A 23,289-nucleotide genomic window follows, 5' to 3' on the forward strand; every position below is an offset into this window, starting at 1 on the left:
AGAGGGAGTATGTAAATTAAATAGAACAGCCAATGGGTATGTAATTTAACTGGAACAGCCTTAATGTTTATATTATCTAGGCTAAATTATAATTACGCTATTGTCTGTGAATCTGTTTAGTCCTACGTGTATGGGGTGTGACGGAATGGGTGTTATTAACAATATCATTCTCAGGTGCAATCTGTGCACAAACTCTGAGCCCTGAAGCTGCTTTATTTGATGATAAACGGACGGCCCTTTTTCAACATATGGGGCCCTGGGGCACATAATGTTTGACTTATGAGGCTCAGGCCAAAAAAAAAAAGTTTGTTTGTCCAGGTCCGACCGACCGTGTACTCTGGTCCCGACCGTGTCTTTTTTTTTTATTTTTTAAATTTGCGTTGAATGTGCTAGTAAAACAGTGGTTAGTATAAATTTAAAGAAAGAAAATGAGCAGTATAACATGCAGAACCATCTCAAGAGTTTTAAAAACCAGTAAAGTGCTGTGTGTTTTGACTTATTTTATACCAGTCTTCAAATTGTCAGTTTCAAGTGCAATATCTGTAAAAAAAAAAAATCAAGACCTACCGACCCAACTGTTTCATAAGCTTCTATGGACAAACAAACCTTTTTTTTTTTTTGGCCTCATGTACATACCGTAAAACCTTGTCTACAAGCATATAGCGTGCTTCTGATGAAAGCTAAATTAATCCATGCGCCATTATGGAGTTTGAGCAAATAAATTACAGATCCAAGCATATACAAAGAAGTATCATTGTAAGACCAATCTATCGTATTGGCCATTCACGCTTGTTTCATATTAATTGAGCTTTCATCAAAAACGCTATATATGCTTGTAGACGAGGTTTTATGGTATGTTGAAGTATAATTCTCAAGTGCTATCAGTAGACTCAAGCTGGGCACTGTAGCTGCTTTATTTACTGAGTAACGGCTGGCCCTATGTTTTAGCGTTTTGGGCCCTGGGGCCAATGGTGTGACATATGGGGCTCATATGTACATATAACAATATAATTCTCAGGTGCAATCTGTGTACAAACTCTGAGCTCTAAAGTTGCTTTACTTGATGAAAAAAGGCCAGGCCTTTGCTTTAACATTTGGGGCCCGGGGCCCATAATATTTGATTTATGGGGCTCATGTGCATTATGTTGAAATATAATTCTCAAGTGCTATCAGCAGACTCAAGCTGGACATTGTAGCTGCTTTCTTTACGGAGTAACAGCTGGCCCTATGTTTTAGCGTTAGGGCCCTGGGGCCCATATTATGTGACACATGGGGTTCATATACATATAACAATATAATGCTGAAGACCTATTAGTGTACCAAATCTAAACCCTGTAGCTCCTTTATTTGCTGAGAAACGACTGGCCCTTTGTTTTAACATTTGGGCCTCTGGGGCCCCTAGCCTTAAACATCTGGGGCCAAAATGGGCAAAAGGCAATTTACAACTTAGGGCCCATATATGTGCCACATATGAGCTCTAGTGCCCTTGTAGTTTTATAGCTAGCCTTGTCAATCTGTTGCTCCTTATTTTAACATATGGGGCCCTGGGGCCCATAATATATGACATGTGGGGCTCATGTATACTTGTATATATAGAGTAACCCTGGATCTATCAGTGTACCAATAATAAATAAGATAAATCTATGTGTCCCTTGTAGTTTTAGCGCTGGCCTTGACAGAATGTTGTGTTTGATGGAGGAGGAGAAGAAACCATAGGATGGCAATATACCAGTTCATGCTTCGCATGCGGGTATAATCACACACTATCGGAAACCATACTCGACACTCCACAGCTCACCCCCTCAATTGTGAGTCCCCCCACTATTCGCTACTTGCACGGTTCCGCCATTATGCACTATGTGCGGGAGAGCCTCGAACTGGCAGCATACATGAAAGGAAGAATTATGTAACCTTACACAGAACGTTATGACTAGTTCAATTCCCATTCATGTATGCTGCCAGTTCGAGGCTCTCCCCGCACATAGTGCATAATGGCGGAACTGCAAGTAGCTAATTGAGAGTAGCATACAGACTAGCTCAAGTATGAACCCCAACCCCTTCATCCAGAGCCTTATGTCTTTGAGTGGGCACACTTTTAGAGCACTGGCTGGGGCATGCTCCAAATTCCAAAGCTCATTGGGGAAACACAAGGGCCAGTTCACTTGATCATTAGAATGGGTCACTTCAGCTCAGGTATGAATCCCTGACATCCCCCCGAATCTTAACGAATCTATCGGTTTATATAATTATCATCGATTTCCCATGCATATGGCTAATGGATGGAAGTCAATGTTATGTTTATCATAATCCGCCCGTGTTTTGATTTTTGAGCCACGTTTGTGATGCCAAAATCCCAAAACAATTCATTATTCTGTATTTTGTACAAATTAGTTTCCAATGGACACACATGCCAATGATAAATCAACCTATTCCAATCAACTTACATGTATTCCAAAATAAAACAAGGCGGTTCTCGAACCATGAGTCTCTCCTGCTTTTGCGATCGCCAGCTTTCGCAATTACTTTTGGTAGAAGTAAATGAACCTGCAACAACCCATAGTGATTTGCCTGTTCAATTTGAGCTTGATTGGACAAATATTGATATTTGACCTTTGACCCCTAAATTTTGATGGTTCTTTGCATGATTACCTGGCTGATGGTGACTGTACCTACAATGTACCAAGTTTCAAGCCCATCCGACAGTTTTTAGTAATTTAACCTCAGATGACCCCTGGGTGACCTCAGCTGACCTTCCATAAATTTGGCTCTAAATGTTCACTGTACCCACCAGGTTTCATGCCCATGCGACAGTTTTTAGTCATTTGACCTCAGATGACCCCTGGGTAACCTCGGATGACCCTGAAATGACCATCCAAAAATTTGGCTCAACATGTTGACTGTACCAACCAAGTTTCATGCCCGTATGATAATTTTTAGTAATTTGACCTTAGATGACCCTTGCGTGATGTTGGATGACCCCAAAATAACCTTCAAAAAATTTGACTCTAAATGTTGAATGTACCCACCATGTTTCATGCCCATACGACAGTTTTTAGGTATTTGACCTAAGATGACCCCTACGACAGTCTTTAGTAATTTGACCTCAGATGACCCTGGGTGACCTCGGATGACCCAAAAATGACCATCCAGAAATTTGACTCTAAATGTTGAATGTACCCACCAAGTTTCGTGCTCATATAGGACTTACCTAGATATCCATATTAATGCACAGTCAGCTTATCCCAAGCTTGATGAAATCAAACTCATTGCTCTTGAAAGTGACCCGGACGTGTTTGCAATCGCAGAAACATGGTTCAAAGATGTTGACAACTTGCAAATTGAAATAACTAACTACAAACTCAAAGGTGCGACAGAGGTGGGGATGGTGAGGCGTGGCCCTCTATGATCATAATAGACTTGATGCAAATATCTAATATTTCAACACCTATTAACACCAAGGTTGAGTCATTGTGGGTCAAAATTTCCCTCCCAAGACCTGTCCCATTCTTGTAGGTGTTGTAAACTGTTGTTTATGCATCGAGTATCTGTAACCAGCTATTTGAAGGCCTCCAATCTGAATTGAGTCTCTCATCCCGAACACCAGGAGAAATAACTTGCCTTGGTGACTTCAACTGCGATGGTCTTCAGCCAAGAAGTTGGGAATGGAGGAAACTATCATCTTTAATGAACACTTACCGCATGACTCAGTTAATCTAAGAACCCACACGTATCACACAATTCAGTAAAACTTGTAATTTGTCTTGATCATATTTTGACGACTCATCCAGAACTTTTCTCAAATAAGGATGTTATAACCGTTTCAATCGGTGATCACAGATTAATCTACAGTATTCGTGAAGTTGCTAAGCGACCTAAAGATCAACCACGTATTATCAATGCTAGGTCATACAGGCACTTTAACAAAGATGACTTTATTCAAGAACTTGAACAGGCCCCGTGGAGTTCAACTGAGGTTTCTAATGACCCCAACTTAGCCTGGAATATTTTTGAGAGCCTATTCACGCCCATCTGCTTTCATTTGATTTCATTACTTTTCTCTTGGTAAATTTACTTACTTCAGTGTGTAAGTCTATGGCATAAAAAATTCTACTCAACAAAATTGTGTAGCAATTGATAAAATTGTGTAGCATTTTGCTATGTGATACCAGCTATTTCCAACGCTGACAGCATACAGAGGCAGTGATAGGGCTGGCAAGCAAGTCTGAGTTTATACTAAAACAGGACCTGCTGATGGTATACTTGTCCAAGAAGAAGTTTCAATGTTTACAAATATAATATGACACTCGACAGTGCAGTTGAATTCGCCAGTGAAGTGTTACGGGGCCAGAGCCAAAATTCCCGTTTGTGGCGGGACGGAATTTGATAGGCCTTTTAAATCGTAGCTCTGTGACTGTTTATTTTATGGATTCTTCATGTTCTTAATATAAACAAGTAAGTTACAGACTATATTCACACACAAGAAAAATAGCCCAAAGAATCAACATGTTGCCACGGTAACACAAATTCATTGATGTGGCGGGACGGAATGATAAACTTCATGTATTTGTGAACACAGTACATTTGTTGAATTTTTATCAAAAGTACTAGAATAAAACATTTGTTTCTAACATTGGTATTAACATCAACTATCCTTCTTTTGTTAAGGAAGGAATTATAAAATTTACCCCCCTCTTTATAGTACCTTCATCAATTTTTACAAATCATGTCAATGTGGCGGGACGGAATGTGGCGGGACGGAATTTTGTCCACCATGTCAAAATCAAGAAAAAAAGCAATTAATTCACTTTAAAACTGACAAAATTGTCTTTTCTTTCACTTCCAAAGTAAGAAATTTTTCATCCCTTACTGAACTTAAAAAAATCATCTCTAAATGTGGCGGGCCATGTTTTACACCATAGACCCTGAAAATAGAATTATTGCTGGCATCCTACCACAAAAGGCCTGAAATAGAAGTTCAGTTAAAATGGCTCTGAGTCTAGCAAAGTTGATGAATTCAATTGTTATGTACTCAGGAATGTTTATTACCATAATAGTTGATATCGAAGTTTTGACTAAAATTGTTTTTTCGTCCCTTCCGGAATGTAAAAAAATCACCTCAAAATGTGGCGGGACGGAATTTTACACATATTTTAATTTATTTCTTTATTTTTGCAAAGTCCACTGAAATTTTTTTTTAGTGCTGAAATTGTCTATACAGAAGACCATTATAATGTAGTAACATCAAATTTAACAATTCCGTACTGACACACCGGGAGGGCGCTATGTGTGTATTTTATTGCTTGCATTCCAAAATTTACGGGCAAATTTTACTTTTTTTTTTGCCGATTCTTTGGTAAGTAGTCTATTAAACCAGAGGAGAAATTCACTCCTGTGACAATTTCTAAATTTTAGGTTGAGTGATGACCATTTTTGGCTCTGGCCCTACGTGTAAGCCGATTATCACTATGTCAACTGGATCACGCTTTTGAGTTCTGCACCACGATTGAAATGGTCGCAACATAAAGTCTACTACCGTACCAATTCTAAAAGGTGTGTGATCCAGTTACCAAGGAGTTATGTAACCACTTCGCTGGCGAATTGCACAGCTGCACAGACGGTCCAACCAAGCAATACATGAAACAATGCATGTCACTAGATGACCCATTTCGTTTTTTACAGCTGGTTCCTGTCGTCAATGCATGTTAGCGATTGAGACATGTTGCATTCTGGAGTCGAGACTAACCAATTACTTTGGGTGACATGGATAACAACAAGTAAACAAAATGTCTGAGAAAACTGAGAAAATTGTGTCCTTAAAAAGTGTTTAAAAAAACAACTTACATTGTGATGATCAGAAACCTCTTACAATTTTAAACTATTTTTTACCGTGCTGGATACATTGTATGCTGGCGATATAATACAAGAACATTTAAAAATACAAATTAGCCGAATATTGCAAGGAAATCTACTCGCCAGAAAAGTGGAGAACTCACAAAATCATTCCCATCCATGTGAATATAATGTTGAAAATGTATCATGACTATTGCAAGAAAATCTACTCGCCAGAAAGGTGGAGAACTCACAAAATCATTCACATCCATGTGAATGTAATGTTGAAAATGTTTCATGACTACCAAGACTACAAAAGACAAGTTACCTTAGTTTTAATACAATTGCTAGTCATCCAAATTGGCCCAACCCGAACTAGTGCCGTACTTTTACGCTGCCTTTCGTATTCCGCGAGGACAATTTCGACCTCCTTGTTTGTTTACAAATACTGTTTGAAACAGAGAGGTAGACAAAAGATAGACTCGCTTGCCAGTCCTATATACGCCGTACCTATGTATATTAAGTACTGGCTTATGCCATTTTGGATGTCAATGGGAAATACACACTTATCGATTTGCATCGGTCAAAAACTTGAAAAAAATTCTTTAAAATTTCATCAATGTATATAAAAGTGGTACCAACTTAATATTGTGTTTGCTAATTTAAGACTCGGTTGAAACAAAATTAAGGATCGAATGCATTTTAGTGTCCAATAAGGCAAAATTATCGTCAAAGTTTTGCCGAAATCTGCACCCTTGCGAAGGGTTCAGAATTCGAATGGGGAATAAAATTATCCGATCCTTGGCCTTGCGATCAAAAACTACACCACAAGGCCCCTATGTATCAAAAGGACGGTCCATAATAGAGTGATTCACGGAACATGAATAGGGGATTAAAAAACTGTGAAGTAGGACCATGTCAGAAATTAATATTTTGTTTTGGGACTGATTATTCGAACTAGCATTGTAATGTGTTTGTAAAAACAGTAAATTTCAATTTCAGTAAGCTTACTGAAAATAAACCCCTTGGAATTATTATTTTCACACTTTCAATTACTTTAAAACTTACCTATAATCGGCTACCTAGATTTGTAAACAAAAATACTTGAAAAACAAATACCAAGCATGCTGTGGAAGCGTAAATTGACCAAAAAAAGAACTTTCTAATTTCTATCACACATCACATGCACACTTTTATGACTTTGTTTTCGTGACTTTCCAGGTCAGTCAATGAACTTTGACCCTGAAAACGGACCAATGAAAAACACGCACTTCAGGGGCGCTCAACACAAATTTGACAATTTTAAAACAAATTCATCAAGGGGGTCTATTGCAGGCACATGATCGACGGCTCAAGAGCTTTAGGTAAACCTGTATTATCCGTCAATTTCTCCGAATTATGTTGAACAAAACTCATTAAAATTCTAATAAAAATAACAATAATGGTGTCAAATGTGTATTTTTAATGTATAAATTACTGTTATACCCCCACTGTCATTAGAAATTGCCTATTTCCCCCCTCTATCGATCGCTAAAATGATAAACAGAGGGCAGTATCATTCTATTAATAAGAATTAAATACTGCCCTCTGTTGGCGACTTCGGCGACAAAGCAGCACATCTGCTGAGATCACGGCTGAGATGTTATAATTTGAATGTATGACACTCTTGCATGCCAAATTTGCTACGCGATTTTTCACGACTAAGAGTTACACAAGAGTTACACTGACGTCAGCAGCATCTTACTTACCATACTATAATACGAAGGGGTAGGCAACGATGTATCACGTGACCCACTTTGACCAATCATATTTCGTGAAATACATAACTTTATCGGTTGATTTTCTGACAGTTTTGTCACGTTCCATGACCTTTTTTCCGCGCGCGTCATTGTGAAAAAACCCGCAAATTTCAAGGTCATCGAGGGGATGTAAACAGAAAACATGGCAGATGTGATATGTCAGCGCTGTGCTAATCACCGGGAAAACAAAACTAAAGGATTGGTGAGTACTGTCGGTTTTATTCAATATTATTATTATTTTAGTAAAATCTAAAGAGGGTGCAGATGTAATTTCAATGGAATTTGGGCCTCGGTAAAGTTGATTTTGAAGGCTTTTCGGCGCACAAGTCATGATCAATGGCATTGGATGGTCATAAGCTTACCATGTCCATGTTACTTCATGAATAACAGTACTTCACATTCAGTGTTCATCATGTTCAAATCAATGGGTTCAATGTGCGTGTGTCAATCATGCATGCATGGTGTGCATTGAGAACTGTGCTGTATTAATTTTGAGGTTTAAACGCTTGCGAATTTTGCTGGCACATTTAGGGAAGTGGTTTGGACTCCCCTGGCATGCTGGTATATTCAAGGTTATTAATTTTGTCAACAAATGTGACGACATCACCACATGACCAGGCCATGTAATCATGGTATTAAATGATGTAGGTATGAAAGGTGAATTCAAATTTGCCATCAAACCGCATCATTTTATATATCATATTAAAGCCCTTGTGTAAAGAAAACCAAAACTGACATGACTGAAAACCGTTTTGTCATAGCACTTTCCATAGCAAAGTTACATCTTGTCAAAGATTGACTTTCATCAAAAAAATTCAGCCAAAATGCATCAATTAAAAAACGACACAGCATAGTCTCATGATCGATAGTGCAGCTTTTCTATCATTGTCTATGTGGAACTACTATCACAATCCCTCTAAAATTCCATGTGCGATTGTCTCATCACAAAAAAAATCATTTCGGGTAAAGTGAAGTATAGACAACATAAATGTTTTTTCCTTGAAAAGGTTTCCTTGAAAAATCTTTTCTTTTATCATGCTATGGAGTGACACGCATTGACGACATCGCCGTCGGGGCTGGAAGTAAATTCCAATTTTCTTTGCTTTACCTCAGTTGTTGTGTACACGCTTAATACGCTACATCATGGCAGCAACAGGTACGCATTACGCTCTAGCTTGGCCAAGAATTATTTTATTTACTTGTAGGTCATGCCTGTTCCATGTGATGCTATCATGCACGTATTTTGGGGGGCTTTGGGGGCACCCCCTTGCTTTTGGGACGCTAGCGCCTAAAATCCTTCTTTTTTTTTTTTTTTTTGCTTTTTTTTTTTTGCTTTTTCAAACGACCTGTTAAGGAAGGGCGGCAAAATTGTTTCTTCTTCAGCCCCGGGTTGGGGCAGCCACGATACGCCACTGGCTATGCTATGGCATGCAGCTTCTTTTGGTCGATTGAGGTGCTCATGACATGTGATGATGATGATATATCATGGGAACCTGACCGGGCAAACGAGGACACACACAAGATTTTTCACCCTAAACTGCGGACTTACTTCCAACCGAGGACAGTTCGCAATCTCAAACTGCTGCAAAAGACCTCAAATGCATGCTAAATGCTTTAATGCTATTTGCCTGAAACCGAAGACCACACGTATACAAACTACCGTCTGCAGGTGATGGCTAAACTTCCGTTTCGTATTTATACACAAAAAAAAATCAGCCATTTTAGTCCACGGTTAGGCGATGAAAACATCATAGCCTACACACGTCCTCGGATAGATAGCATAACACAATGTCCTCGGTTGGCGACAAACACACACAGGGGTGTGTGTGTGGGGGAGGGAGGGGGTTTCCAGGGTCCTTGAAAGTCCTTGAATTTGAAAACACCTTTTCAAGGCCTTGGAAGTCCTGGAAATTCGCACAAGATCCTTGTTGAAAGTCCTTGAAAATTGGAATTATAAGTACCATATTCGTTCCATTAACCGCCCAGGGCGCTTAACAAAGTCATTTTTGGTGGGCGCTTACCTTTTACATTGTTTAGGCCTACAATACGTAAACTAGAACGATAACCGCACCATAGCTGAACCATGTGGCTTCGGCAGTATATTGTGGTAGGCCTATACCACTGTCACCCGGAGTCTGTAATGGACATAATCTCGAAATGCTACGAAGGTATGACTGGCCGATTCATTGCCGTTTTAATATACCTTGGTCGTGGAAAGCTGGCATTTTGAAAACTTGAATTTTGACCTCTGTATGACCCCCTTAATGACCTTAAATGAATTTTAAAATATTTAAAACATGTTAAGGGGTACTACACCCTGGCAAATTTGTGCCTATTTTTGCATTTTTCTCAAAAATTATAGCGCATTGGTGACAAGTAAGATATGTATATTATAGGGGCAAGGACTACAACTACTGCACTGAAAATTCAGCAACTCAAGGCAAGTAGTTATTGATTTATTGATCAAATAATGGTTTTCCCTCATTTTTGACTGTAACTCCACAACTGTTGTTTGTGCTGAAATAAAATTTCCAGTGCAGTAGTTGTAGTCCTTGCCCCTATAATATAAATATCTTACTTGTCATCAATGCTCTATAATTTTTGAGAAAAATGCAAAAATATGCACAAAATTTGCCAGGGGTGTAGTACCCCCTTAAGAATGTCATAAGGATCATATTGCATTTAAATTTCAGCTCAATTGAAGCATTTTGAAAACTTGACCTTTAACCCCTTTATTGCCCCTTAATGACCTTAAATGAATGTATAAATATTTTCAACATGTTTAGAATGTCATAAGGATCATTGTGTTTAAATATCGGCTCAATCGGAGCATTTTGGAAAACTTGACCTTTGACCCCTTTATGACCCCTTAATGACCTTAAATGAATCTTAAAATGTTTTTAAAATGTTTAGAATGTCATAAGGATCATTGCATATAAATTGCAGCTCAATTGGAGCATTTTGAAAAACTTGACCTTTGACCCCTTTAAGGGGTCATCCCTTAATGACCTTAAATAAATTTTAAAATGTTTTAAACATGTTTAGAATGTCATAAGGATCATTGCATTTAAATTTAAGCTCAATCTGAGCATTTTCGGTTAAAATGACCTTTTGTGACCCCTGGATGACCTCTAACGTTTGGAAATATTTTATTATTATATTCTTTATGTTTTCCTCTTTCATATGACACCACTCATGGGGTCATACCTTCGTGATATATAGAGAGATATTTAGAGATATATGTCCATTTCAGACCAAAAGGTTGCCGAGTAAGGAAGGGAGTAAGGAAGGAAGGAAGGAAGTAACATAGACTACTATAGGCTGACCATTTCATGGTTCAGCAAAAAGGGGCAAAATATTCATCCATCATCATCAGTGTATGTTTCCAAGTTCCAACCATGTTTCAGATTTGCTTGTACCCGGTAGTTCGATCATAAACTAATATCACAGTTTGCGTGTTGTAGAGTAACTGGGTGGGCGCTTATAGGGGCATGGGCGGTTATTGTCCATGAATACGGTATAATTTTGACCAAATTTGGGGAGTGGAGAGGAGCTGTCACTTTTCGTTAGTACGCAGCTTTTCGTGTTGTGGTAATGCACATATCAAATGCAACCGGGGACTGCCAAAACCCCGGGAAATTGGCCTGGGACTTTACCGGGGCGAGGGCTGGGATTATGTCGTAACTCGCCCAGGATTTTCCAACCAGTAAAATGGTCCGTGAACATGGCTGTGGTTTGCTAGTAATTAAGGATGCCCGCATTTATGGGCTGGGGAATCCTATCACTTGACCGTACTTGAGCCGTGGATGTATATTAATAATCCACTGAGTCGCCACATTAATGTTACTGTTCATATAAATCCATTAACCCTAACCCGCCTGAATACTACAAAATACTACTCGATATATGCGCTGTTCGTGAATGCATCCCACGTGGTGTGATGACGCAATCGCCCTAAGTGATATACAGGCACGGTTTCGCTGGCCAGCGAAGCCCAAGACCCGTGGCAAAGTGTCCCCGACCGAGTGCTCTCTCTTTATTCTTTCCTTCTTTCCCTTTCCGTCGCCAAAAAGCCCTTAGGGGGTTAGGGTTAGGTTACCACTATCGAAACTCAGTATAGGCTTCCTTAACCCTAACCCGCCTGAATACTACAAAATACTACTTGATATATGCGCTGTTCGTGCATGCATCCCACGTGGTGTGATGACGTAATCGCCCTAAGTGATATACAGGCAGGCGCGGTTTAGCTGGCCAGCGAAGCCCAAGACCCGTGGCAAAGTGTCCCCGACCGAGTGCTTGGCATGCGAGGGGTCTCGGGTTCGAATCCCACCCAGAGCAAACAACTTCTTTCCTTCTTTTCTCACTTTATTCTTTCCTTCTTTCCCTTCCCGTCGCCAAAAAGCCCTTAGGGGGTTAGGGTTAACAAAAACAAAATCTTGGCTGTTGTTTCCACATTTTGCATTTTCTCCTTTTTGTAATAAAAATAATAAATAAAAAGATTAAAAAAATGAATTTCTTGATTTTCAAAGAGGACAACGCGCACAATTTTACTAACGCGCATGGCAGCTTTGAGACACAGGATTTAATTAAGATGGCCTTAGGAAGATTTTCAACATGGGGTGGGGTGAAAATTGAAAAATATTTGGTGAGGCACCCTGGGGTGCCAAGAAGGGTTTCCCCTTGGAATCAGAAAATTTGTTCAAAATATAGGTCACAAACACCAATTTTCCCTCTATTTTATCAATTTGTTTGTTTTAATGTTTGTTTGCACATAGAGATATTGACATGGCCAAGGAAATCAACCCTGCACTCTTCTTTGAGAATCTGCAACAGAGAATAATTGAGCGGCAAATTCGAAACAAGAATGCCTTCAGAAAAAGTTGCTGGAAGTGGAAATGGGTGCACCAATGTATGTGGCTATGGCAGAGTCCATTTGACAATTGGAGGGGACAGTGTCTTGGTGAGTGCACACAGAGCCTTTTACATAGCTTTCAAACGAAAGAGAGAGAGTGTGAACTGCCATATGCCAGTGCCAGTGGCTATGTGAAGCACTTGCAGCCAACTACACTGCATCCAGTAACAATTTGAGAAATGATATAATAGTTTGCAACTCGCATATACATGCATGTAGGCCTATAAAATGCTCTTTAGTTATGCTGCAAGTGCTTCACTAACACAATTTAAAAATCCCATGTATATTGGGGAGATAGTGGGTGTACAATATACCTTGTTTTGAACTCAAAGTATGTATGCAATACAAGTCCCTTCATTGGACCCCCACTCTATACAAATAAACAAAAAGTACACAGAAAATAGATTCAGGCATTTGTTTTTGAATTCAAGCAATATTTTAATACAATTTTTCTATCATTCAGTGTATAAAAACATTGAACAAATGAACAATAAAATGTAAAAATGTTACAGTGTATCAAGCTATTTAAGTGTGTAATTTTGTCATTGCTATCAGCAGTAGATAGCAAAAAAGGCTAAATATGATACCATGTAAATTAGCTTAAATTTGCATAGTAAAAAACCCTCAAAATTGAATCAAACCTGTCTTATTATGTTTACCAGTATCCAAATTTATGATATATTATATTAACATGTAAACATAAAAATTCTTTAGAGTGTACACCAGTGACCAGTAAATAGGAATCTCCTAAAATGTAGGAGACAGCAAGCTATTTGTGAGTCGCCATAAAGCTATATATTATATGGGTGATCTAGTCATCAATTTTCTGAAAAAAAACCTGATGGACTTCGTATGATTTCTCTGGACTAGATGTCTTCAGCTGACCTTCAACTTGCAGAAAGTGTAAGTTTTGAAGAGCTGAGTCGCTCTGCAGTCAAGAAAATGATGTTTTCCCGGACCATGTTTGTACAGAAAGTCAATGGAGGCTATTTACTGGTGTGCTGTGTGCACCCTTAATATATCAGTGTAAAGCTTATTTTGAGCAAAATATGCTTGTCCAATATCTCACAAAGTGAAATTGCCGCCAACAGCCCATTTGTTGGTCTACGGTCACATAGCAAAAAGAAACATTTTGTCTCAAAAAAAAAGAGATTTATAGTTATTGTGTCTCACTGATACCATCATATCATCACACATCCTATCTAGCACCTTTAGCAATATGGTGCATTATTGTACTGATTTACCATTTTGTGTTTCAAATGTTAAACAACATATGTGATGCGATCAAGCAAAATCAGTCGGAACTCGGAAATATTGATTTTGAAATATAGCTAAACAAAGAAAATATTTCCTTTTTTTCCTCTTGTTTTGGAAACTCCTTAATTGCTCATATCTTTGGAAATGTTCCGACTGATTTTGCTTGATCGCAATACCTACATTGCACTGGCCTGGGTATATGTAGGACATCATGCCACAAAATGATATGTCTGGTCCTCACCTCATATACTCCCAAAGTAAAAAGTTAACTTTTATGCAGTTAATAATCACATTGCCCATGTTCTTATTATTTCAGATCTTCATGACTAGCTCAGTCAATTGAAGAAAGTTGACAAACATTATACAGAGACAGAGAGAAATTGCTGAGGAACTAAAACAAAAGGTAAAGTCAAGGGTGAAATTAACTGCTTTTTAAGTCCAGAACTCAGTTTTGGAGAAAAAAGTGAGTCATGGACCTGGTTCACCAAATGTTAGCTAGAACCAGGATTTACTCTGAGCTTACCAGGACTCACTTTTGTCCATGTTTTTTAGGGAATTTAAAATATTTGGAAATGCTATCTAGACAAACCATTGCCAGCCAGGGGTAGCATTAATGTCAAAGATTAAGGGATCCAAATGGACCCTTACAGTAAATCAAAATTAAGGGTCAACGGTAAGCAAATTTTAGGTTCCAAAAACTGTTCAATATATTTACAATTAAAAATTAACTTAATGTGAAATGCATTGTGTAAACTAAATCAAACCATCAGTTGAGCTTAGCTAACATGCGGTTAAAATCTCGACATATTCTGCTCTGTATTTGTCAGGAAATACACGGTATTAACAGTGGCGGCACCAGTAATTTTTTTCAGGGGGGTGGGCATTGGGGTGCAAAGTGAATTTCGGGGAGGAATCGACAAATTTTGCTGCAAAAGCGGAAATTTATGTAATTTGGGTTTTTTGCCTCAAAACTGGGGGAAAGAAATATACCGTAGAGCTGCCACTAAGTATTAAACAATGTCTTTAATGCTTGGTTGGTAGGTATGGGGAAGAAGAATTTTGTGGAAATTTTATTTATGTAAGTTACTAAAATTCATTCCAAGAGTCAAGAGAGAAATATTCACATGCGGTGCTGTGACTGGGGTTTCCGACATAACAGAGGACCAAAGAATGTATAGAGTAAAGTGAAGAGGGGTAAGGTACATGGTGGGGAAATAGTGAGGGTGGTGGGGTAATGGGGTACGTAGGATAAGGTGGTGATTTAGGGATTCAATCATGTTTCACCGTTGTTCGTCACCGATTAACAACGATGCGTCCAAAACAAACTTGTGCTTCAAACTACATATTAATATTTTTAAGTTGCCCATAACATGGTGTATTATTTCTTTAAGGGTACTACACCCCTGCCCAATTTTGTGCCTATTATTGCATTTTCTCAAAAATTATAGCGCATTGGTGACAAGTAAGATATGTATATTATAGGGGCAAGGACTACAACTACTGCACTGGAAATTTTATTTCAGCACAGACAACAGTTGTGGAGTTACAGTCAAAAATGAGGAAAACCAATATTTGATCAATAACTACTTGCCCTGAGTTCCTGAATTTTCAGTGTAGTAGTTGTAGTCCTTGCCCTTTAATATACATATCTTAATACCTGTCACCAATGTGCTATAATTTTTGATAAAAATGCAAAAATAGGCACAAATTTGGCCAGGGGTATAGTACCCCCTTAATGCATTGCAATGGTTACAAATCATGATGCAAGTCTCAATAATCAGTTGGAGGGCCATTCAACTTTGACGCGCTATTATTAAACTGTACGCTATGGATACGCACACAACAAAAATTCAAATTTGCTTGGTTTGGGTTGCAGTTTTAAAAGCTCCCAAAATTCTCTCTACAACTCCTAATAGCTATATATTTTATAAATAACTACAAGAAAGGCTTTCAACATTCCATATATGTTCACAAAAAATACCGTAACTTTGCAAGGAAGATGATATTGGCACATAAACACACATTTTTGTCATGAATTGAGATAAAAGAGTAACAAAAACTACTATATTTTAAAACTGGTGCGAGTTCATAAATCAGGAATTTGCATATGATTAGAAACATGGCTTATTATCCTCATATTAAAAAATCAAGATTTTTGGTTGGTTAAGACAAAAACCTGCCGGGATGAAAAGGGTATTTTACAAGACGGAAAAATACCAGTATTCAGTAGGCCATGCGACAACAACATTGAGAAAGTTCATGCGAGCAGTGTTTAACTGCGTAGCGTATTTCACTGAAGCGCAGATGAATGGCGCGCTTAGGCGCAACAAAGTTGCTTGTGCGTGTACTCGTTCATGGTGTCAAGTCACGCGCTATTGTTATGAAGTTGTTTACTTAATTTTCGTGGATGGGCCTAATCTGGGTAACCAATTTAAACAATTATAACAACTTAGAATTTTAAGTTCAAAATTTGGGACAAAGACTAATCGATAGATAAAGGTTGAAATTACTTGTCTGGCTAAAAATTAGAATGATTAAAGCGTTAAGACAGAAAATATCCGGGTTAGAAGTCCTTAGCAACGAAAATAAATTTGAAGGTAAAGCAAAAAAAAAAATCACAAATTCTAACGACAAAAGTAGACAAAATGGAAATCAAGTAGAGAATTGTGAAGATATTTTCAATACAAGTCATTTGTAAGTTGCCCAAGATGATTGGCTACACATAATACGATACATTTCAAATCGAAATTTTCGCGGGAAAGGTAAAAAGCATACCCAAGAGTGCGACGGTCATTTTTGCAAAGGTCGCGTCCGTTAATAATTTGACCTTTAACGGAAAACGCGCACGATGGCCCTCCGACTGTAATATGTAGTTTGAAGCACAAGTTTGTTCCCAATTCACATACACATCGTTCATCCTGTCAAGTTTGTTTTGATCCAAGCGAGGTCATTTTAAATGTCGCGCCAGTCTAATTGGACTGCTCATGCACATTAGGTACAATTAGTTATTGAGCAGAAAATTGGGTTGCTTGATCTGAGCATGCATGCACATAAATCCGTAACAGACCTGGCTCATTGCACACTGGTGAATTCGATCCCTGTTGTTTTTTTTGTCTGAGGTAATAGTAGATGGTGATGTGGTTATATAATAGTGGGTGGCGGGGGTAGGGGTGGTGATGGAGTAGGGTTGTTGCCTTGTCAGGGTAAGTTGGTGGCATGTTAGGGTGGTGCGGTAGGGTTGTCTGGGTGGTAATAGTGGGTGGTGATGTAAGGTTAGTGGGGTAATAGTGGGTGGTGGTCTGTGGAGTCATAGTGGGTGGTATTGTAATTATAGTTGGTGGGGTCATAGTGGATGGTGGTTATATTTCCCCCTACATGTAGTCCATACTTTTGCTAGTCAGAACAGATCGAGAAACAAAGTCAAAGCCAACACATGACTCAACCAAACAATTTGTGACACTCATGCATCAACTTAAGTTGGTAAGTTGGTGGCGGGTTGTCTGGGTGGTAATAGTGGGTGGTGGTGGTGTAAGGTTAGTGGGGTAATAGTGGGTGGCAGGTTAGGTGGTGGGGTAGGGTTGTCTGGGTGGTAATAGTGGGTGGTAGTGCAGTAAAAAAAAATTTGCCTCAATGATGAGTAAAAAAAAACATTTTCCCTACCCAGCTCTGTACAAAGGTATACATTAAAATTGAAAAAAGATAAAAGATAAAAATTTGCTTCGAAGTCAGCGAAAAAAAAAAAATTCTGCCTGACCCAAACTCCCTAGCCCCCCGATAATATCCAATGGTGCGTCCCTAGTGGGTTGCAGGTTAGGGTGGTGGGTAGGGTTGTCTAGGTGGTAATAGTGGGTGGTAGTGCAAGGTTACTTGGGGGTAATAGTGGGTGGCAGGTTAGGGGTGGGTTGGGTTGTCTGGGAGGTAATAGTGAGTGGTGGTGCAAGGTTAGTGGGGTAATAGTGGGTGGCAGGTTAGGGTGGTGGGTGGGGTAGGGTTATTTGGGTGGTAATAGTGGGTGGTATAGTGCAAGGTTACTTGGGGTAATCGTGGGTGGCAGGTTAGGGTGGTGGGGTAAGGTTGTCTGGGTGGTAATAGTGGGTGGTGGTGCAAGGTTAGTGGGTTAATAGTGGTTTGCAGGTTAGGGTGGTGAGTGGGGTTGTCTGGGTGGTGGTGGTGGGGTAGGGTTGTCTGGGTGATAATAGTGGGTGGTGGTGCAAGGTTAGTGGGGTAATAGTGGGTTGCAGGTTAGGGTGGTGGGTAGGGTTGTCTGGGTGGTGGTGGTGGGGTAGGGTTGTCTGGGTGGTAATAGTGGGTGGTGGTGCAAGGTTAGTGGGGTAATAGTGGGTTGCAGGTTAGGGTGGTGGATAGGGTTGTCTGGGTGGTGGTGGTGGGGTAGGGTTGTCTGGGTGGTAATAGTGGGTGGTGGTGTAAGGTTAGTGGGGTAATAGTGGGTGGCAGGTTAGGGTGGTGGGTAGGGTTGTCTGGGTGGTGGTGGTGGGGTAGGGTTGTCTGGGTGGTAATAGTGGGTGGTGGTGTAAGGTTAGTGGGGTAATAGATCTAATATTTGTAGCTTATAATTGATGATATTGTGCTCCAAATAATGCACTGATAGAGACTTTATGAAAGATTTTCAAATATCTGTGAAGCCAATGGTGTAAAGCGCAGAGCAAGACTAGTGATTCAAGTACTGTTTATGTGCAAAAAGGCTGATGTAGTAAGCATGCTGACAAGCACCAATAAATCACACAAGATTGGGTGGATTGGTAATTGTGGTCAATCCTTAATAACATATATTAATGTGTTTTTATTACACATATGTCAATACAGCATGTATTGGACTCGCTACACTGTGTTTCACGTTGCTAAAACGATCATCAGGCGAAATGTGTTTAATGTGTTTTTACTTTTTCTGTCTACAGAAATTACATTGAATGCGAGTACTACTTCAGGCTATAGACAGCTGGCAGCGAATGCAAATGTATTCTTTTATGCCAAAGAAGGTAGGTAAATTTTAAAATTCAAATTTATCACAAAAGTCTGGTGACTTTTTCCTCAAAATGTAGTCCGGAACAGTATGCTGAAATGGTACTAGATCTAGCCAACACACAGTCACCATCAAAAATGTCAGCCTTTTACGTAAGGTTGGCTTGAAAACAAAGGCAGACCTGAAGGGGAGAATCTTGAGGGTACATGCCACAAAATAGCTTTCCATAGACTTTACGTGCAAAGTAGTTTTGGTATAAAGGGTATAAAATAAAAAGGGTGGGTTGTATCACCACTGCCAACTATGTGTACTGACTTAAAAATCTCTTTAATCTCAAATTAACTGACTGCAATGCAATGTACTCTTTATCGAACATATCTCAAGAAGAAATTCCTTTCATCAAAATAGTCAACTTTTTTTTTGATAGGTAATGCTGCACTTTGTTCTACTGGTGATTTTGTTACTGTGAAGGTGCCCCAGCTGGGTCAGAGAGGCAATGTCACAACAACAATTATCTATATATAGCTTGTGTGAGTATAATGACTATCATGATTCTTAAATGATCTTAGTAAATTTTAACAAAATATCACTATAATATTAAACTGTGATATGTTTGATGCCACCAAGAAATTGATGTGTTAAATGATATGTATCTATATTGTAATTAAAAAGAAATAACATCATCCTTTGACTGCAATTATATTTTGCCATAAACCCAAATACCACAGTATCATGTCATGTACGTACACCCGGCATGTACACAAGAGAAGTTCTTCATTGGTTGATCACCAGGGCAGTGACCTTCAGAGCCTTATTTCACCATATCAAGATGAGCAATAAATAATTGCTGAATGTATTAATGTAAATGTAATAGTAATGGCTTATTGTCACATTTGTAAGTTTCTAAAGTGGCGATATTCTCATTTTTCTGTATCTGTATACAGGTTGTGAAAAGGACAGATGACACAGTCCAGGTCAGATGGAGAAAGTAGAGATTGGTAAATCCTTAAATTGGCCAGATGGAGCAAAGGGAGATTATCTCTAAAGCCATCAAGTGGAAGATGTTGTTTATCTTTTGCAACCTCCAGCTATTGCAATGAAAGGCAGGGTTGTAGAAAATATGTTGCTGGTCAATTCTCCTGATAAAGCAAAACAAAAGAATCATATTAATCAGACAATGAACATAGTAATGGATAATTATATGATTATATAAATCAAAATAATTTGTACACTGCACACAAATTTTGTTTGAAAAGAATTACATGTACTGGTCACAAATTATGTAAACAGTAAATTTATGCTGAACCTCATATATGTTGCTGTGCATTATTACTCTCTATTCCCCATTCCAGAAAAATACAGAACTAATTTTTTCGGATTAAAAAAAATATTATCCTAATCCTTTAGTTAGTCCTAACTGGCAATAGAAGTCAAAGTTTAATATTTTTGCAATTTGTCCAAAAACATGCAATTTTGCATGTTTTCTTACAATTATTGTAGTCACAAAATTGTAAGTCTTGGCACAAGTCTAAGCATACAAAATCTTGAGTGTAGGGTAAGAGTTAGCTCTTAATTTTAATATTAGGCCAACAAAAATAAAGGTTTGTCTCAAAGCTCACGGGTGGTTTGAAAACAAATGCGAAATGCGATTTTTTTTTTATACCTGACTTCAGTATTTTTATGGTATTTTGAAGGGAAAAATCTGATTTTCGCTGAATTTTTCTGGAAAAAATGAAAAAAAAATATGAAAAAAAAAAAAAATATCAGCATTTCTTTTTTTTTTTTTCAAATCGCGATTTACAAATGCGCTTTACGCGAGCTTTGAGACACTGACCTTTTATTTTGGCCTTATATGTTATTTTTGCTAATTGGTTACGAAAAAGGATTGAAAAATGTGTTTTCCAAAAATTAGAATCAATGCATAACTTGAATTTAGCCTTTAGCCAAGTCTTTAGGCTTGATTGTTGACACAGAATAAGAAAATGTTCGAAAAACGCCCCAAAAATGCATGTTTTTGGCCCTTGTTTCCCAATATTGACCAAATATTAAAATTTTACTTTCATTGCCGGTTAGGACTAACTAAAGGATTAGGATTTAGCTATGTTTCATGGATAATTTTCAGGATAATATTTTTTTAATTCAAAAAAATTTGTTCTGTACTTTTCTGGAATGAGGAGTAGTTTGCTGTTTCAATGATATATTTTTTAACGAATTCACTTTGCAGGAACCAGTATAGTACCGTAAAAACTCCATAATTAGCAGTTTTCCAAGTAAAGTGTTTGGATGCGAGCCGTTAGACCAATATTAGGCCTATAAAATAAACGCCGTGTCAGACGAAAGTCTTTGAACATGGCAAAAGTTCGAAGTCAGCAAAAACATCTAAATCCCAGCGATGCTGAGGTCTTCATCAGTGCTCGAGTCTCCGAGTATTTCTAATTTTTACTGGGGCCCGAGCACTGATGAAGACCTCAGCATCGCTGGATTTAGATGTTTTTGCTGACTTCTAACTTTTGCCATGTTCAAAGACTTTTGTCTGACACGGCGCTTATTTTATAGGCCTATTGGTCTAACGGTACGCATCCAACACTTTATTTGGAAATCCACTTTATCACCTACTATGCGTGCCGACGTAGCAACCTTGTCTTCTATCAATAATTAGCAGATGTGCTTATTATATCGAGCACTTTTGAAAACATGAAATTGTATGAAAGTCAGTCCTGCATTTTACCAACTGGGCTAATGGGGTTGAGACACACATTTGCAGGTTTACTTGTTCGTATAACTATGTGAATCAATGATTTTCTCAAAAACCCTTTACACTTTTGTGGATGAGGCTTTTCATGTTAGCATGTTTTATAAGCGCTCTCAAGTTTTTACGGTATGAAGGTGGATGAAAAACAACAACATTATCATATTACGAGGACATGTTCTTAAAACTTATACCCCGAATAGCCAGTATCGGGATAATAAATTTTCTTTCCCTGATCTTATTTTCACATAACAGGACAGGGCTCCAACCAGAGCTCCAACCAAGACATGTGTAATAACCCTTGCCCTTGTCTACCCTGCTGACAGTGGTATTTGAAAATAAGATCAGGCCGATCGGAAGAAAGTTTATTCCCCGATACTGGCTATTTGGGGGTAAAAGATTTTAAGGGTATGTCCATGTAAATTAATAACTTTATGACTCATTCAGCATTTTTCTATTGGAATGCGGCTTTTATCCGGTTTGGGGATTAAAGATTACCAGTAGAAAATGATGTCCTCCGGTATTTGGCCGTGAATGCCGGTTAAATTTTCTCTGCTATTTCGCCGGCATTTATGCTAATAAAACTAGGATTTTTTCCGGAGATGAAAGCCGCCTTTCGACAATAGAAAACCATGCACAGCTTCCGTATTCCGGTTTGCCACAGTGCAGTGGAGTACTGAAGCTTTGAAAGGTTTAATCACGATGTGGGGGTGTCAACCGGCAAATATGCAAATGACATCAGCAGTATGCGGTATTTAGCGCAGTAGAAAATCACGGTGAACAGGAAGATTCCGGTTTAATCTCTAACCAGAATGATTCTTTATTATACCGTAAGTTCAATAGAAAAACGCTGATTGTAAAGACCAATTAAAAATGCCATGGCCTCTTCCTATAGGGATTCGAATGTTTTGAAACAAAATCAAGGGTCAGAATTTTGTTGATTACTCCGAGAACCCAGAGAGATTCTTCTGAGAGATCTGATCCAAAAATTCAATAGGGTTCATGTAGTGACTGCCAAAATTCTACCCCTAGATGTCATGGAAGTTGAAAGGTCACCAGCTTGAAAGTGAAACAGACTGGGAAATTGTCAAGCATATTGTGCAGGTCTAATATATCATAATGTGCTTTTTATTCTGCCATATCGTTTATTGCTTGTGGACATTCTCCCATCTCCTTCATTTCCAATTTGGTATTATTTATAGTGACCACGACTACTCAAGCATTGTCAAGTATTAAACTATTATATAGCTCCAGGCAAATATAGTGGCATGCTTTGTGACTTCAGTGACACATGCCGGTTCATTTATGTGCATCTCACTATCCTAAGTAGTTGTAGAAAAGGATGTGTAAGAGACCAGAAATGGGCTGACTATTAATTGGTATCATGATTCCATTGTCTTAGGAATCATGGTACTAATTACCAAATGAAGACCCAAATCATAAACAGATTAAGAGTCATGAATAATTGATAAGCTTGCTAGGTATAGCACCAACATTCTAAGTGGACAAACTAAGAAGGCCAGTAGTGCTAACCACTTCATTATCATATGAATGATCACTTAAGATCAGTCTAAACAACTAGTCGTGATTCCTCATGATATGAGCAAAGAGGTAGTCAGACCTCCCAAAACATCATGATAGTGTGTTTACCAACAATCATCTTAAGTGGCCTCTTATCATAGTAATGAGAGAATAATAATATAAACTTAGTTTGGAAACACCCAGAGAGTTGGGGCTGACTAGAAGAGCTAGTCGATCTCTG

The 23,289-nt window shown here is 38.5% G+C and overlaps 1 long non-coding RNA gene across 1 annotated transcript; it reads left to right on the forward strand.

Annotated features, from left to right (window-relative positions):
* The first annotated feature begins 7,192 nt into the window (after positions 1-7,192).
* LOC140158800 (uncharacterized) lies at positions 7,193-20,434 on the forward strand. The gene is made up of 6 exons (XR_011859827.1): positions 7,193-7,830; positions 12,404-12,588; positions 14,114-14,200; positions 18,714-18,794; positions 19,206-19,308; positions 19,723-20,434. It is a non-coding gene; the product is annotated as an uncharacterized lncRNA (long non-coding RNA).
* The last annotated feature ends 2,855 nt before the right edge of the window (positions 20,435-23,289 follow it).

The sequence above is a fragment of the Amphiura filiformis genome, chromosome 8 (genome assembly GCF_039555335.1).
Source record: "Amphiura filiformis chromosome 8, Afil_fr2py, whole genome shotgun sequence".
Classification (NCBI taxonomy): domain Eukaryota; kingdom Metazoa; phylum Echinodermata; class Ophiuroidea; order Amphilepidida; family Amphiuridae; genus Amphiura; species Amphiura filiformis.